Here is a 17,590-nt window from a genome sequence, read left to right on the forward strand (position 1 = left end):
CAATATTTCTTGTCTCTGGATTGCGACCGGCCCCTATAGCCATTTTTACTTTTGCCTCTGTTTCCATTATTGGCGTTCTTCTCCTTTGTCCTGCCACGAACAAATAATCCCTCGGCTTGGGATGAACATGAACCATCATGAGGCACCATTAATTTCATCTTCTCCTTGGAGTTCAAAGCTTCATAAACTTCATTAACCGTGAGAGTATCACGACTATATAATATGGTGTCTCTAAAATTGGTATAAGAACTTGGCAGTGAACAAAGTAACAATAAAGCAGTATCTTCCTCTTCATACTTAACCTCCATTGCAGCTAGATCAGATATGATCTCTTTAAATTCAGAAATATGATTCAAAACATTACCTCCCTCAGGTAATATGTGTAGGAATAATTTTTGCTTCAAATGCATCTTGCTGGTGAGATCTTTAGTCATGCAAATCCCTTCCAGCTTTAACCATAGAGCGGCGGCAGTTTTCTCGCTCAAAACTTCCTGCAAAATATTATTATGCAAATGGAGTTGAATTTGTGACAAAGCCTTAGGGCATCTCCAGCCGTTGGCCCCCCAGAGGGCGTCTAAAAGCGCCGCCTGGGGGTGAGCCGGCGCAAAAAATGGCCCTGGGGGCGAGTCGGTCCCCAGCCGTCGGCCCCCAAGGCTGCCCCCCAGGCGCGTATTTAAAAAAAACCGTTCGGCGAAGTTATGATAAAAACTAGTTAAATTTCGGACAAACATGGCAAGTTTCGGCGAAATTCGTCCAAACATTACATTAACCTAATGCATTAATCTAATCTAAAAAAAAGAAAGGGGCTGAAGTCGTCGCCGCCATCGTCCTCGTCGGCCTTCTCCTCCTTGACGCGGGTGCCACTGCTGGACCCCTACCCGACGTCGCCTTGGCGAACAGGCGGTGGCGCGTCATCGTCGTCATCGTCGCTGTCGCATAAGACGACGACCCCGCCTTCCTCGCGACCGCGTCGGCGCTCCTCGAAGCGGCGCAGGGCGGTGCACTGGCGCTCCTTCGCCTTCTCCCGGCGCGCCTTCTCCATCGCAATGGAGTCCTGGCGCGCCCATTCGAGGGTCGCGTCGTCGTCGTCGAACTCCGCCTTCACCGGAGCCAGCCCCGGCTCCGTCACCGGCGCCAGCCCCGGCTCTGTCTTTGGCTTGACGAAGCGCGGAGGAGCCGACGAGGACGAGGCGCGCCGGCCGCCCTCGTTGATGATGATGCCGGCGCTGCGAGTGCGCCGGCCGAGCGGCGACTCCGCTGCGGGCTCGGCCTTGACGCCGAGGAGGGCCGGAGAGCCGGAGGAGTGCGATGAGGATCGGGAGGAGGAGGACCCGAACCTCCTTGGCGCCCATGGCCCGACGCGTCGGTGCTGCGCCGGGGGGTACGCCAACGACGGGTCGTTGCCGCCCTCGAGGTACGTGAGCACGCCCTCGAGTGTGCGGCCGGGGACGCCCCACCAGAGGTGGCGCCCCTCGCTGTTCTGCCGGCCGCCGACCACCGGCGCGCCGTTGGTGGACGCCAGTCGCTGCTGCTGGCGGCGCTCGAAGTACGCCGCCCAGGCCGCGTGGTTGTCGGCGGCGTACTGGGGGAGGGAGAGTTGGGCGTCGGTGAGGGACGCGCGCACGATGTCGACCTCCTCGACGAAGTACCTCGGCTTCGCCACGGCGTCGGGCAACGGGGGAATGGGCACTCCCCCGGCGCTGAGTCTCCACCCCGTTGGCCCGGCGCGCATGTCCGGCGGCGCCGGGATGTTCGCTTGGAACAGGAGCCAGGACTCCTGTTCGCGGAGCGAACGGCGGCCGAAGCCGTTGGCCGCCGCCTCGTCTTCGGGGAATCGTTCTGCCATGGCGACGGCGGGGATGGGCGGGCTCGGGAGAGGTAGAGGGAGGGGCTCGGCGGCGGCTAAGGCTAAGGCGTCGCATGCTCTCTCCTTGGGCTAAGGCGTCGCCAGCGAGCCGGCATCAACGCCCCTGCATCGGCATGGGCCCCAGCTCACTCCTGCGGTCAGGGAATCGCCGGCGAGCCCACCTTGGGCAGCTTCTCCTCCTTTCTTTATCTCTCCCCAACCCCAATCCCCATCACCTCCTCCTCAGCTTCTCTCGCATCGGCCGCTGCCCGCATCAACACTGCCTCCCGGCGAGCAGAGCTCCGCCGTGGCTCTTCACTGTTGGCTTTTGATCCCTAGATCAAATCACCTAGAAACTATGCACGCGAGGTGCAAAAGCTAGCTAGATGAGCTTGATTGATTCTCAAGCAACACACACGTAAACGTTGAACTTGACCTAGCCGGCGGCCTTGGCGGAACGTCTCGACGTAACTTTAGCAAACGGAAAAACTGATTTGGTGATAGCTACAGCCTGTCTTTCTTTGTAGGGAAACGGTTGGGACCGGCGCACCGGCGGAAGATTGGGCCGGTCTCCCTCTTCCTCGCGTCACTCCTCCACATCTCGCGCAGCTTGCCGGGGCGCGCGCCGCCCTCTTCTTCTGCTCCCTCCTCCCCACCCCTTCCCCATCCCTTCCCCCTCCCTCCCCCCCCTGCCCGCCCCCCGGTCGCCACACCACGCCTCCCCCTCTCCCCGCTCGAAGCTCGCCATGGCTCTGCGCGGTGACCATCCCATCTCGCCGGCGACCGAGGAGGGGGTGACCACGGGAGATGCTGCAACCGGGGCGACGGGGTGCTACCACGGCGACGGCGACGCTGATGCAACCCCGCGGGAGGCCGGGGTGTGTGACGGCGATGACCGAGGTGACCGTGGGCTGCAACCACGGTTTTTCCATCACTGGTAGCCGGTTGAAGCTTTTCCTATATACGGTTGAAGCTTTCTCTGTCAATGTTCGCAACTTTTTCTCTGGTTTGCAGGTCTGGTTGAAGCCTTTTTTCTTAACGTATGAAGCTTTTTTATACACGATTGAAGCTTTTCCAAACCACAGTCGAAGCTTTCTGAAAACGATGGAAACTTTTTTTCATTTTTTTGTGTTTGCTACAACCACGCCATTTTTTTGCTGCAATCGACAACCACAGAAGCTACATCCATTTAACATTTTTGCTACAACGACGACGGCGGGCTTAACCAAGACTGCTACAAAGAAAAATAGCTGCAACCGTTGATAGAAAAGTTTCAACCGTAGATACAAAAAGCTACAACCATTAAAAGAGAAAGCTACAACCATACACTGCAAATCAGAAAAGTTGCATCCGTTGTAGAAAAAGCTTCAATCGTATGTGTGAAAAGCTTCAATCGGCGTGCGTTGCCACCGGAGCTGCAACCATAGTTGATGGCCTGGTAGCCGTCGTCGATGCAATTTTCGCGCAGCGACGAGCATCAATTGTGAGTCGCGGCGACGGAGCTACAACCGGGGAGAGCTACAAGCGCCGCCGCTGCAAGCTGCAACCACAGATGTAGTTTTATTTTCATGGGTCGCGGCGACGATGAGGACGGCCGGCGACGGTTGGAAGCGGCGACGGGGACGGGCGGCGAGGGTGGGGACCGGCGACGGGGACGGCCGGCGAGGGTGCGGACCGGCGACGAGGACGGCTACCAGAAGGGATAGGAGGCGCTGCGCGGCGGAGCCCGAGCGAGGGGATCGAACCCGAGGAAGAAGAAGCTGGGGTGTTCCTTTTTTTTTTGCTTCCAGATCCAACCGCTGCGCGCTCACATCCAACGGCCTGGGCTAGACCGGCCGAAACTTTCGGCCGGTGCACCGGCGCCTATCACTGCCCTTCTTTGTATTGCTTTTCTCTTCGTTGGTCTAATACAGATTACAGGGGTGGTCACGTATATATACTACCAGGCTAGACCTAAACCCAAACCGACTAGGCTTAGTATCCTACATGGACACGCATACATACAAGACGGACACAGGATTACTCTAACATTCACCATTATCCCGCTCCTCTCACCCTCCTCCTTCTACCCGCCTCATGCACCCACTCTCGCAACCCTGATCCGATGCTCTGAGCGTCGTTGAACTACATATTTATCTACAAATACACTGTACAATTAATTCTAATCCTTGCCGATCGATCAGGGAGCTTGATTGACAGCCGATATATGTATAAAGAAGAAGAAGAAGAAGAAGAAGAAGAAGAAGAAAAGAATGAAAGAATTGTTTGATCCTTCCTCTCTAGCTCTAGCTAGGCTAGCTAGTTGTCGAGGTGGTGAGCGCGCGTGTCCTCATGCATCAATGTCACAGGGAGGGAGGGAGGGTCAGAGTGCCACGACGGCGGCGGCCTTGGCGGCGCCGGAGTCGTCCTGGTGGGTGAGGTCGTGCCGGCCGGTGTCGATCATGATCTTGAAGCGGCAGGTCCCCTGCGACGGGTCGGTGGTGGTGACCACGGAGAGGTTGTTGAAGCCGCAGGATCCCTTCTGCTGGCTGGCTGACTGGAACAACTGGTTGAAGGCGTAGGAGACGTTGCCCCTGACGTCAAGGCCGCCGCAGCATGAGGCTGGTGCAGTCGGCGTACTGGCACGCGTACCCGACGGCGCCCACGATGGCCGGGTCGGTGGGGCTGGCGTCGGGCCGGAGCACGCACCACTGCTTGGACAGGTACTTCACGCCCTTGGCCGGCACGATGCCCTTGCCGCCGGCGAGGCGGAGCGCGTACTTGGGCGAGCCGTCGTAGTTGAAGACGCCCCAGTGGCGCTCGACAAGTACTTGGGCGAGCGCCGCCTGCACGTTGTGGTGAGGGTGGTGATGTCCGGGCGGAAGTCCCCCGAGGAGGGGCGGCCGTCGAGCGACTCGTAGACGTCGGCGTTGAGGGGCACGGTGACGCGCACCTGGCGGGCCAGGCCGGCCTTGACGAGCGCCGCCTGCACGTTGCGCACCGCCGGGAGCGTGGCCGCCTCGAACTGGCCCTTGTACGACTTGAGGAACGGCTCGTTGCCCACGGCCACGAACCTTGGCCGATCATCCATGTCATCCAGGGTTTGTTTGAATGAAAAAGAAAGAGGAAGAAAAGAGAGTTTGATTTCTCTTGTTCGTTTCTTCTTGCTTGTTTGATTGACGTACGTGTACGTACCGGATGTCGACGCCGTAGTCGGAGACGTAGTGGGAGACGTTGTGCTCGGCGGCGGCGACGTCCCGGGCGACGGTGGCGAGGAGGTCGTTGGGGAGGCCGAGCATGACCTGGATGCCGGAGTGGCCCAGCGCCTTGAGCGCGGCCGGGTCGGCCTCGAAGAGCTTCACCTTGTCGAAGCCGTTGTCCTTGAGCAGCTGCACGGTGACGTCGCCGGGGAGCGGAGCGGGTGCAGCGCGCGCGTGCCCCAGTTGGCCGCCAGCGCGTCCGCCCTGAACGCTAATGCTAGGGCGAGCAGCCACAGCAGCAGCAGCGCCGCCGGCGCCGACGACGACGACCACCCCATAACAATCGATGGACCGATTCGATCGATATACTATTACTAGCTAGCTAGATGCCCGTTGTATATATGTACTAGGCGAGTTGGTCCTAGTGTTGTTGCAGCCAGGAGATTGATAGATAGACGATATATATTGGGAGGTGAGGAGAGTGAATGGGAAATCCATCCATCCATCCATCCATCCATCCGTATGTTGAGTTCATTTAAGATGCCTAGAAAGACAAGTATTTAGAAACGGAGGGAGTAGTATAGTTGATGGTTGCATGGGAAGTAAGTTTGGATTTGGGTTGCAGACTGGAGAAAGATAAGCATATACAAATTGTATTGTGGGGGCATCGCATTGCATTGCATTGCATCGGTTGAGAGGCAAAGAAGAAGATGCCAAGAAGAAAGACCAAGGAAGGATGGACAAGTGTAGCAACCAAGGGCAAAAGGGAGGTAGGTAGCTGACCTAGGAAGGAAGGAAAAGGGCATTTTTGCATCAGGTGAGAAGGAAAAGGGAAGCAGCTGCTTATGCTATAAGTTATAATTATTCAAGAAGAAGCCCTAGATTCATCCAGAGACACACAGTTCACCTCAACTTACTGCTGTTGAGAACGACATTTTAACCGCTCCTTTTTCGGAAAAGGAGGTATTCGAGGCCATCTCCCAGATGAAAAATAATAAGGCATCCGGTCCGGATGGTTTCCCGGCTGAGTTTTATAACAAGTGTTGGCATATTATTAAAGGGGACCTGTTGCCGATGTTCCATGATTTGTTCTCAGGACAATTGCAGCTTTTTTAGCTAAAACTTTAGAACAATAACCCTGCTCCCTAAGAAAACAGAGGCCGTGAGAATCGAGCAATTCAGACCTATCTGTCTTCTGAATGTCAGTTTCAAAAATTTTACCAAGGTCGGGACGATTAGGCTCACACAGATTGCGCATGCTGTGGTGCAGCCTACTCAAACCGCTTTCATGCCGGACAGGAACATTCTGAAAGGGGTTGTGGTCCTTCATGAAACGCTCCATGAGATTCACACGAAAAAACTTGACGGAGTTATTTTCAAGGTGGATTTCGAGAAGGCGTATGATAAAGTCAAATGGCCATTCCTTCAACAGGCCTTACGCATGAAGGGCTTTGATGAAGCTTGGCGACGCCAGGTCGAATCGTTCACGCAAAAAGGGAGTGTTGGCATTAAAGTGAATGATAATATAGGTCATTATTTCCAAACGCATAAGGGTCTGAGACAAGGTGATCCTATGTCTCCAATTTTGTTCAATATTGTGGTTGATATGTTGGCGATCCTGATAGGGCGGGCGAAGGAGGCAGGTCAGGTGGGTGGCTTGGTGCCTCATCTAGTTGATGGTGGTGTGTCCATCATGTAATACGCTGATGATACAATCATCTTTATGGAGCATGATTTGGCAAAAGCAAGAAATATGAAGTTGGTGTTATGCTTATTTGAACAATTGACTGGATTAAAGATTAATTTCCATAAAAGCGAGCTGTTCTGCTTTGGTAGAGCCAAAGACGAACAAGAGGCTTATAGACAATTGTTTGGTTGTGAATTGGGGGCTTTGCCTTTTACGTATCTAGGTATTCCCATTCACCATCGTAAGCTAACAAACAGAGAGTGGAAGTGCATCGAGGATCTGTTTGAGAAGAAATTGAGTTGCTGGAAAGGAAAACTCATGTCTTATGGAGGCCGATTGATTCTTATTAATTCGGTGCTCACGAGTATGCCTATGTTCCTCCTTTCCTTCTTTGAGGTCCCAGCTGGGTTAGGAAAAGACTGGACTTCTATCGATCCCGATTTTTCTGGCAGAGTGATGAACTTAAGAGAAAATACCGCCTTGCCAAATGGGATATTATCTGTCGACCAAAGGACCAGAGGGCCTTGGTATTGAGAATCTTGAAGTCAAGAATAGATGTCTTCTCAGTAAATGGCTGTATAAGTTGTCAATTGAGACGGAGGCAACGTGGGCGCAGATTTTACGTAGTAAATATCTGCAGTCCAAAACTTTGTCCCAGGTCACACTGAGACCAACTGATTCGCCGTTCTGGAAGGGCTTATGAGAATCAAAGCTACCTTCTTTAACGGAACTAAGTTTATTGTCGGTAATGGCAACAATACTCGATTCTGGGAGGATACGTGGCTTGGGGACGCGCCTTTGGCAACCCAGTATCCGTCCCTATATCGTATTGTTTAGCGTCGTGAGGCTTTTGTTGCCACGGTTATGCAGTCCATTCCACTCAATATTCAGTTTAGGAGGGTGCTTGTGGGCGATCGATGGGAAGCATGGCTTCACTTGGTGCGTAGACTGATGGAGGTTCAGTTAGCCCCTCAGCCTGATCAGTTGTGTTGGAAGCTTACTAGATCTGGGGAGTTCACAGTTAAATCGATGTATATCGATAACATTAACTCTAGTGTTATTCCTAGTTCCAAACATGTTTGGAAAGTCAAAGTTCCTTTGAAGATTAAAGTGTTTATGTGGTTTGTCCATAAACAAGTAATTTTAACAAAGGATAATTTGGTTAAGCGCAACTGGACAGGTTCTACTAGGTGTAGTTTCTGTGATCGGGACGAGACTATTAAGCACCTCTTTTTTGACTGCCCGTTGGCAAGAGTTTTGTGGCGCTCTGTGCAAATTGCCTTTAACATTACTCCTCCGACTTCGGTCAACACGTTATTCGGGACGTGGCTTGCTGGGATAGAGTCTGAAACAGCTAGACACATTCGTGTAGGAGTTTGTGCGTTGTTATGGGCAATTTGGAATTGCAGAAATGATTTGGCTTTTAACAGAACAACAACTATTCATTTTTTTGCAGGTTTTATTCCGGGCTACTGCGCTGATCCGTATGTGGTCCTTACTCACTCCGACGGAGGCCAGGGAGCGTTTGGTTACTGGATCTGTCCGGTGGGAGATGGTAGCGTGGGATATCTTCAACCGGTTTGGATGGCGGTCATGTAATAGGATAGGCGATTACTTTACCTATCTTCTCTTTTGCCAGCCGGTTGTGGCTTGTTGGGCATTTTGTATTGGCGTTGAGGCTCGTGTGAGCTAGCCGTTCTTTTTGTTTCCAGACTTTAAGACCTTGTTGAACCTTGTTAAACTTTTTTAATAAATGTGGCCGTATGCATCATTTTGATGCAGAGGCCGGGGAGTCCCCCTTTTCGAAAAAAAAGAAGAAGCCCAAATTAAGATGGAGATACGTACATGAGAAGCCTCCACGTGCATTCCATTCCAGTTCAGTTTTCAAAAGGGAGGACCAACCTGTGTATTTCCTAGACTGGAACAGGATTTGTAGCACTTGGTGTATGGACATTATGTTGTTCAAAATAATACTGGGAGATTTCAAAAAAAAAATCTATGAAACGTGGGTGTCCAATCTACTTTCGTGTGAAATTTTGTGAAAGTATACTAGGAAACGTACATATCCGTGACAAACAAGCCAAAAAATTCCAATGTATAGAAATAAATTGTTTGGATGGATTTTAGTTCGGACAAAGTTTCCTCTCTGCCACGGACGATACGTTTCTTGATATTTTTCTATGAAACTTCATACGGGGGTAGATTGGGCACCCAAATTTAAGATTTCATATATTTTTTTGAATTTTCCTTGTAATTTCTCGATTTAATTTTTTTATAGGGAGGAGGTGGAGAACTCAGGTGCTCGCGTGTGTGTGTGTGTGTATTTCTGGGACCAATTTCTTGTATTACTTCATTTTGTGATTCCATCTCCAGTTATCTCTGCACTCCATTAGGATACGTGTGTGAGGCCGACATAACGTCACAATCCTACCGAGGAGTATAGTATCAAACAGAGGACACATGTGCATATCACACTTGTCCCTTTTCCTCCTGGCTGGCTATGGCTAGATTTTCCTCGCAAAAAAAAGAAGAGGCTATGGCTAGATTCCAAGGTCAAAAACCCAAACTCGGCCCCAACAAATGGATTCGAGACTTTACGAGCAGCTGACATGGGATGGGTTGTGCTAATTGGCCATTAGAGGACGCAGGCCCCCGTTGGTTAAGTACTTCCTTCGTTCCTAAATGTAAGTCTTTGTGGAGATTTCAATATAAAGCACATACGGATGTATATAGATGCATTTTAAGTTTAGATTCATTCATTTTGCTCTGTATGTAGTCCATCTAATGGAATCCCTACAAAGACTTATATTTAGGAACGGAGGGAGTACATTTTTGCTTGTCCATCCATCCATCCATCCATGTCTTTCTCGCATCTTCTTCCTTCTGTAGCTACAACCAACCTCTTTGGTTTGGTACATGAATATTCCTTTCTTTCCTCCTTTTGCAAATCCAATAAAAGTGGGACGCTTCAGATTGATTGTTCTCTCATATATGAGGTGGTTGCCACCTTAATTATAACTTCTTGTTGATTTTATTTTATCTTACTTATTTTCCCGGGGGGAATTACGATTAATGATTAGCATGCAACGTTATCTACAGCCGGAGGCCCCGGATCTGCCCTAAACGCCCGGGCAGGCTGCCCGGCAAAACATGCCCAAACGCTTGAACTGACCAGCACTCCTATCTGGGGCGGATATGGGTGCCCGAATGCGCCCGAGCACGGCTGCCACGTATGACTGACCGCAAGGGCCCACGTGGTCACACATCAAAAATATTGGTCCAACGAGCGCCTCCCCTGGTCCTCGGCGCGGACACATTCATGGCACCACTCCGACGTGCCGCTTGAGGGACCAAGTCCGGCCATTTAAGCTTGACAGCGATGGCCTGTCTCTATGACGTCCCCATCCCTTCCCTCTCCCTCCCCTCTGTGCCGCCACCTTCCATCTGCTCGCCGTAGCTGCTAGCCATGGCCCAGCAAAGGATCACCATGTATGCGATGCTGAATCGGAGCATCGGTTGCATATGCTAGAGGAGATCCGTGCTAGGCGCCATGCGAAGGTCGCTGTCGGCCTGCCTCCGGATTCACCATAGCCGAAGGAGGAGCACGCATAGCCGCAGAAGGAGGAATCTGCCATGGTGGAGGACGACACTGCCATGCTGGAGGCGGAGCGGGAACCAACGGAGGACACACGGGAACATCGTCAAGTTACTTTCGCCATGATTCATGGATTTAACGTTTATTGCCTTGATAAATGTTATGTGGGATGACCAGAGCTATGGTACTATTTTTGCTTGAACAAATACCTACTTATGATTAGATGGCCAGCTCCCGCATTAGCGTCCACTGAGGATTGGAGATGCACATAGAGGGTCCCTAATTTTGAAAGCCTAACTAGCGTTGATGTTAAAAAATATCCCTCAAATCAAAAATTAAATATGCTTGAAGCTTCCCACATGCATTGTAGAAATCCGACTCTAATCATGATATGTGAATGTGAGTTAACAAAATAATCAAACCAGGAAAAAAGGAACCTCCAACGTCTATAATGGGTGATCCATCGAATGATACATCCATTTCTGCGACAAGTAATTCCGAACGGAGGGAGTAGGTTTCTATAGGAGGAGGGGAAAGTTTCTTGGAGGAGCAGACTGCCAAGGCCATGGCAAAGAGGAAGGGTTTGAATGCATTCGCCATAAGGTGATGGTGATCCAGCTTAAGAGAGGCGTAACACTCGGGGGGGTTTACCACGCCTCCCCGGCCAGATCGCCCCCACATCGACGAGATATAGTCGTACCGCCCAAATCGTCAATAACCTGCATACACCCACACCATAAGAGAAGAGAAGAGAAGCAATTAGTAGTTACTCCCTCAAGTAATGATCTAAACGCTATTATATTTCTTTTCTTTACGAAGGGAGTAGTGTTTATGACATGAAGGGCTCAACTGACTCACCATGAGAGGATGGCGAGGAAGATGCCCAGCGCGAAGCTGGATACGGAGACGCCGTCACGGCGCACGCAGCAGCATCCGTGGTGTTGGAAGGTGAAATACGAGACGAAACCCACAAGGACAGCCAGCTCGGCCATACCCACCACCAAAGACAGGCTCATGACTGAAACACGCACGCACCCCTGTCGTTCAATCTGATGGGAGAATATCATACGGAAACCAACATTCGATGGAAACCAGTGAAAACCACGAGAAAAAGATGTTTCGAAGTTTCAAAAAAAATGAAAAAAATGCTGGATGTTAAGAGGATGATGTTTATTGCCACACAAAATTTCAAGTTAAAACACATTACGAGATGTGAGCTATGAAAAAGACAAAATCAATGTTGAATAGTGCCGAATAGTAATGTCACTATTCAGGGCTGAATTTGTCTTTTTCATAGCTCACATCTGGTAACGTTTTTCAACTTGAAATTTTGTGCAGCAATAAAATATCACCTTTTTAACATCCCACATTTTTTTCAGATTTTCTTGAAACTTTAAAATATGGTTTCCATGAAGTTTTCATTGAATATTGGTTTCCGTATGATATTCTCCCCAACCTGATATCCTCAGGCTTCTATTTTTTTTTAAAAAAAATAAAATTAAAATTAGGTACAGCCAAGCCAAGGCCAAGGCAATCAAAGGGAAAATGAGTAGGCAACAGGAATGGAGTCTTCCTGCAGGTACCAATCCAAGCCTCTTGTCTTCTCTTGATTGATGACGGCGACGACGGTGAGTGAGAGAAGAAGACGGAGACGGTGAGCAATGAGACGGCAATCTTGGGGCCGTTCGCCCGTTGTCCCAAGTCCAAGTCGCACGCGCATCCCGCACGCGGATCAGTCTCTGCTTCTAGTATATATAGAAGAGATGAAGATGGTCTTGGAAGAAGGTTGGTTTGGGCTTGGGAGTAAGAAAGAGAAGGGCGTAGGAAGGCACCGCATCAATCCTTTGACGTACCCAAGGAAGGAAATTAAAGCGTCCTTTGGAGTGCCCAAGGTGGCATGGGCTCCTCCCTCATTTATTTCAATCACCCGGCGCATCCTTTCAAGCATTCATTCATTGAGGATGTCTCTCTCCTCTATTTTTTTGTAGCCAGTCTAGTCCAGCAATTTTATTGTGCTTTATTTAACGAATCAATTGTTCTGTTAGAGTTTGTATAAATAATAATTCATCTGTCTAATAATTATACAAGGACCTTGTGATTCTGCTCTACCTACTTATTATCTACTCTCCCAAAGTACTCACCAAATCCAAACATCTGTTTCTGTTTTGACTTGGCCCCAAGATGGTGCGAATTTCGGCTAGCCCCTACCTAGATGGTGTCATTTTGATATTTATAATATATATTCAAGCACCGTTAATTGAATTACTATTATTTTTTTTCTCCCACTTCAGCGTGCGGCGATACTCGTACTCGAACAACAACATAAAATGGCATATTCAATGGCTTCAAAAAAACTTTGCAAGATGAATGTACCCTCAACTTATTATTTGTGTTTTTTGTGAGCACCAGCCAGCAGGAACAGGAACATAAACAAGAGCATCCATGTCATGTAATGATTTTCAAGGTGCTCTCCGGAAAGAAGCAACATGTAATGATAACATCACAGCATCCTATTTCACATGACACTACTGCATTGCACAACCATCTTGGACAGACCATGTCCAAGATGAATGAATCATACAACAGGAGCAGGTGCACAATCTTCATCATGCCAAGACCAAACTGCAAAACTCCGATTGCTTTCCATCCAACTCTCGCAAAACCGCCTTGGCTCATCACCCACTCACTACTGTGTCCCTCTCTGCCGCCGCCTTGTCACCATCCATCCTTCTCAAACCTGAGAAAATAAATTACATGCATGCATGCATACAGATGAGCCTGGTGTACGTGTCAACTTACAAGGAGCACACAGCAAAGCAGCAGTGAATCACATCAACCAGAATATGCCTCTTTAGTGTCGTATATATGCACGGCACAAATACTTCACATAAATTGTCTAGATACATTTATTTCTGCGACAAGTAATTCCGAACGGAGGGAGTAGAAAGCTAGCTGTGGTGGGACGGACAACACGTGTATATATATATATATATATATATATATATATATATATATATATATATATATATATATATAACAATACAACATAGTAATTGGCTGGCTGCAACAAAACCAAGCTAATTAAGCTAGCAGATAGCCTTTTCTGCATTCACCTATGCAAAATCCTCAAGCAGAGACGGCTCAAGTCAAGAAAAGACGATCGATTTCCAAAATTAAGCTTGCGTCTGCAGGTATCGTACCGATACGGAAAAAAGAGAGGACAAAATACGTAGAGACAGGGCACTCTACAGTACTGCCAAAAGGGCTACTAGCTGAAAGAACCGAGTGAGTCAGGTTTCTCTAACAAGACAAGCAAGACAAAGATGCTTTATGAGTTCAAAACCACACTTCAGTGACACCTCCAGCAAAGAAACAAATCACAAGTCCCAGGTATGAGAGGTAGCACCTCAGCTTCAAAACCGTCTCCAAGTGGCCCTTGAGCATATCAATCAAGATCCCTCGCCCTGTAACAACCAACCAAAACTTCCAGGTTCCTGTAATATTCATTCAAAAGACCAGGTCAGGTCTCTCAAATGAACACAACACAAGGAAAAGTTAATGACAAAACACAGGAACTTATATTCAGTGACTCGCTATAAAAAGACCAACAACGAGCCCTTGGCGGCCATTCTTTTTTTTTTTGCAATGATAAAGGGAGTTTTATTCCTTAGGTAACAGGATTACAATCAACTGGCAAGAGCCCCTCAATACAGGGAGGACCTCTTTGAAGCCAAACAGCAGTACACGACTCAGTACGGCTGTAATTAGCCAGACAATGTGCTATCCTATTCTGAGACCTAGTAAGCTTTTGGGGCATAAACTCCCGACCTTCCAACAAAAACTTGATTTCCATTGCCAAGTGCCCATATGCCGACCGCGTAAGAGAATCACTAGATAAGATGGACAGGGCCTCCGAGGAATCAGACTGCACGTATACCGGGAGCTTCGTATGCTGACAGGCTAGGGCCATACCTTGCATAAGAGTGTGTATCTCTGCCTCCAGTGCATCATTACAATTAAAAATAACTCGGTAGGCCGCAAAAACCACAGCCCCAACTTCATTGCGTAAGATCATACCTGTCGCTGCTGAACCGTCTAGTGGTGAAAACGATCCATCTACAGACAGGGCCAAGGATCCAGTCGGAGGCCATTCTTTTATATGGAAAACAACTTGGGTGCCCTGTGGAGTCTTGAGACACGAGCGTGCACCTGCACAGCTTCGCAATAGAGTGACTGCCCACTTCTCAAAGCCTCACAATATGAAAAGTGGGTTTCATACCTAGAATCCACCAATGTTTATCTCAGTGCGCCAACGAGTAATAAATAGCTTTGGGCAACCAGTTTCTAGATACTCCCTCCGTCCCAAATTACTTGTCTCGGAAATGGATGTATCTAGAACTAAAATACATCTAGATACATCCATTTCTACGACAAGTAATTCCGAACGGAGGGAGTACATATCAAGGACTAAGTTAGGCAGATATTGCCGGTGTATGCCCAATAGAGATAGGGTAAATGTGTTGATTACACGGGACTGATTGTTTCTATGACTATTTTGCCTCACAGGATGCCAAAATGGTACTCCCTCCGTCCAGAAATACTTGTCATTGAAATGGATGTATCTAGATGTATTTTAGTTCTAGATACATCCATTTTGATGACAAGTAATTCCGGACAGAGGGAGTACTATTTCATTCTCCCAAACCTTCCTTAAAAACAATAAAATTCATTTGGTTCATGATAGTTTATTGCAGCTATGCAGGTCAAGAAGAAATACTACAAACGATTAACAATCAATAACATGGAAACTTCCAAGCCAAGACAAATAATGTAAATTAATACAACAAACATGGAAGTGATCTCCTATTTCATCACCCTTCATTGTACCGCTCATGTGAACACTGCTGCTAGTTTTTTGAGGACTGAAACCACCGCATTTTGTCCAGCAAGGCGACAAGATAACAAACAAAGACTAAATCATACTCCCTCTGTTCCTAAACATAAGCCTTTTTAGAGATGATAATACAGATTACAACGGAGCAAAATGAGTGAATCTACACTCTAAAATGTGTCTATATACATCCGCTTATAGTCCGTATTGCAATCTCTAAAAGCTCTTGTATTTAGAAACGATGGGAGTAATTTTGATCCATAGCTGAGGGCTTAGTTTTCACATTTTGAATACAACTAAGCCCTCTGCTGCCCAAAAATTCTAAACATTTCGAAATAATCAATCCAACAACCTCACATGATTGTGGTGGCCCGCCAGAAGACCACCACCAAAGATCTAAACACCAAATCAACGGCTTGATGGCCGGGCACCATCTCAAAGCAAGAGAGAAATAGAGGACATAAAGGGCTCACCTGAACCAAGAAGAGGTGGCCACCACTGCCGAGGTTGTAGAAGAGATTAGGCTAGCTTAGAGAATAAGCTAAATTACCTGGAAAGAGGAACATGATGAAACTTTACACTCTCAACACTTATGCATAACACTAGAGATAGCTAAAGCAATCATAGTAAATCAGTTATCATCTACTCCCTCTGTCCGGAAATACTTGTCATCAAAATGAATAAAAGATGTATCTAGACGTATTTCAGTTCTAAATACATCCCTTTTTATCCATTATGATGACAAGTATTTTCGGACGGAGGGAGTACTAGACAATAGCAACTAGAAACAACCAAGTAACTTCCATTATGATAGTTCTTCATCCAACTCTGTAAATGTGCCTTACACATCATTTGCAAGAATCATCATCATCGTTAACACGTAGAAAATGACTTAACCTCGACATGAAAACACAAACATCATAGCACCATAGGACTTACGACAACCACTAGATCTTTGGCTCGATGGCCAGAACAGAGCATGGTATGGCCATAGATCGAAAGCTAGCACCCAGAGAAAACAGAGGACGAAGGTGAGATCAGGTACTCACCCAAGTAGTTGTAGCTGATGCATTCCATGGAAGCCCAGATCATCACACCGTGTACGGACTGCTAGACCATCTCGATGTCGAGCGCCTTCTAGTTGACAAACCAAATTCCACATGTCCCTTGAGCTTATCAAGTTCCCTCAACCTATAACAGCCTAGTCAGATCTCTCTCGAATGTACAAAACACAAAATTATAGCATAACAATATTCGAGCTTATCAAAACTCAAAAGGTAGAGGTCAAGTCTCAAGTGCATCGCATACATAGTCTGCATGGAAATAATGAAAAAACCCGGTAGACAAACCAGAAATAGTGCTGGATTGGGGATTCATCGATTCTATAAACTACAAGTCAAACTAAAAAACTTATTCTCCGGGGCTAAATCCGCACAAAGGGCGGCCATCACCATAGCCCAAAAAACTAGAGCTTTCCATGGTACGATGGCGAGCACGGAGCTCACCACGACACGATGGATGTGGACACAAAGAGCAGAAGAGAAATAGTGGCACTAGTTATCACAACATACCATCACCATAGCCTCAAAACCTAGAAATTTGCATGGCCAGCATAGAACCTACCACGGCTCGATGGCCATGGAGACACAGAACAGAAGAGGAAGCATAGGAGAGGAAGGGAGTGCCTTATCTTACCTACGCCACCTCTGCAGCATTGGGGAGAACACAAATGAAGAAGAAGAACTTTGGGGAAACAAGTGAGCAAAGTTCCATGGCTGTAAAGAATGTAATCATGTGTTCAGGGTAGATAAGCACTATGCACGACGCATGCATTTGAAGCTACTCCACGACATATATGATTTAAGAAAATCATGATAAATTTTTAAGAAACCAAATGAAAAACAATTCTCGAATGTATGTTCTGGAACCAATTCAGCAATACAACATCATCCCTCACCATCTAAGAATGGAATACTACACATTGCACAACACCAAGACAACACTACACAAGCCCATGCCTTGGTGAAAAAAGGCCTATAAAATCAAATGTCACCTAGTAGACCATACCAACTTGAAACCAAGCTTCTTCCATGATGATCTATTAAAATAAGCTCTGTGGCAAGTCACAATCAATCAAGCCATCGTATTCCTATATTCACTGCACGCAACACCAACACATGGGAATAGGTCAAGCATGCCACACTTCTTATCAGTACCACAAAGCACATCACTAACATTTGGTGAGAAATCATGTAGAGAATATCACTCTTTTCTTGTTCAATCCTATCAAAGAAGACAAAGAATCACCTACCAATACTACCAAGAAGCATATTCATTGAATCACAATTGAAACGGAAGCATAACCATGATGAATAGTCACTATATCATGCCA

General features: G+C 47.8%; 1 long non-coding RNA gene and 1 pseudogene across 1 annotated transcript; both read right to left on the reverse strand.

The window, feature by feature from the left end:
* Window positions 1–4,256: 4,256 nt before the first annotated feature.
* Window positions 4,257–5,520, reverse strand: LOC123115373 (glucan endo-1,3-beta-glucosidase 5-like; annotated as a pseudogene).
* Window positions 5,521–15,624: 10,104 nt separating this feature from the next.
* On the reverse strand, window positions 15,625–17,140 carry LOC123115374 (uncharacterized). The gene is made up of 3 exons (XR_006456598.1): window positions 16,894–17,140; window positions 16,248–16,389; window positions 15,625–15,748 (listed from the first exon to the last, which is right to left on the reverse strand). It is a non-coding gene; the product is annotated as an uncharacterized lncRNA (long non-coding RNA).
* Between the last annotated feature and the right edge of the window lie 450 nt (window positions 17,141–17,590).

Source organism: Triticum aestivum, chromosome 5B, assembly GCF_018294505.1.
Source record: "Triticum aestivum cultivar Chinese Spring chromosome 5B, IWGSC CS RefSeq v2.1, whole genome shotgun sequence".
NCBI classification, from domain to species: domain Eukaryota; kingdom Viridiplantae; phylum Streptophyta; class Magnoliopsida; order Poales; family Poaceae; genus Triticum; species Triticum aestivum.